Consider the following 1,555-nt stretch of genomic DNA (forward strand, 5'->3'; position numbering starts at 1 on the left):
GGTATAGATGGATGGATCACAGTTTGTTCAAATATTCACCTACTGGGGACTATGTTCATTGACTTCAATTTTTTTTTATGTTCACCTTTTATTAGATTCAAAGCTTATTTTTAAATAGCATGTTCAGCCAATTCTTCTTTTTCTGTTTCACATCCAATTATTATCCCATGTACCTTTCAGATAGGACCACACAATCAGCTTGGATTCCCCGTTAGATAGTTAAACAGCCCACTTATTTATTTATTTATTTATTTATTTTTGTTGTTGTTCTAGTTAGTTATACATGACAGCAGAATGCATTTCAGTTTATTGTACACAAATGGAGCACAACTTTTTGTTTCTCTAGTAGTATACCATGTAGAGTTACACCATATGTGCAGTCATACATGTACCATCTCATTCCACCTTCTTTCCTGCCCCCATGTCTCCTCTCCTATCCTTCCTCCCCTTTGCCCAATCAAAGTTCCTCCAGTTTTCCCATTACCCCCTACCCCCCACCATTATGGATGAACATTCTCTTATTAGGGAAAACATTCAGCCTTTGTTTGGGGGGGGGGATTGGCTTACTTTGCTTAGCATGATATTCTCCAACTCCATTTACCTACAAATGACATGATTTTATTCTCTTTTAATGCTTAGTAATATTCCATTGTGTATATATGCCACAGTTTCTTTATCCACTCCTCTATTGAAGGGCATCTAGGTTGCTTCCACAATTTAGTTATTGTGAATTGAGCTACTATAAACATTAATGTGGCTGCATCACTATAGTATGCTGATTTTAAGTCCTTTTTCAGTTTTTGACTATTGCAAACAAATATATGAACAATGTGTACATGTCCTTGTGTAAACATGAATTTTAATTTCCCTGAGTTAAATAACCAGGGATATAATTACCAGGTCATCTGATAAGTATACATTAGTTTTCTAAGAAACTGCCAAACCATTTTCCATGCTGACCATTTTATGTTCCTAAGTATGAGAGATGCAGTCTGTCTGCATCCTTGCCTGGGTTTTGCATCATTTTTTTTTTAGGTATCATATTATTATCTTTTTTTTTTTTTTTTGTATGTGGTGCTGAGAATCGAACCCAGTGCCTCACACTTGCTAGGCAAGCATTCTACCACTGAGCTAACAATCCCAGCCCCTTGCCTGTGTTTTGGTATTGTCACTATTTTTCATTTTAACTGTTTTAAAAGGTGTATAGTGATATCTTATCATGATCTTAATTTGCATTTCCCTAACTAGAAATGATATCGAACATCTCATTATTTGCTTATTTGCCAAATGGATCTCTTCAGTGAAATATATTTTTAATGTGGTCTATTTATTTTCTAATTGGGTTGCTTCTTTTTTCATTGTTAAGAAAGCTCTTTATATATACTAGATAATCATTCTTTGCAAGATAAGTGCTTTGCAAATATTTTCTCACAATCTGCAGCATGTCTTTTTATCCATTTAACAGGCTTTTAAAGAATGAACATTTTTAATTTCAATGACATCCAAATGATCCATTTTTTTTTTCTTTAAAGGATGGTATTTTGAGGGTCATGTT

This window comes from Urocitellus parryii, chromosome 1 (genome assembly GCF_045843805.1).
Source record: "Urocitellus parryii isolate mUroPar1 chromosome 1, mUroPar1.hap1, whole genome shotgun sequence".
Taxonomy (NCBI): domain Eukaryota; kingdom Metazoa; phylum Chordata; class Mammalia; order Rodentia; family Sciuridae; genus Urocitellus; species Urocitellus parryii.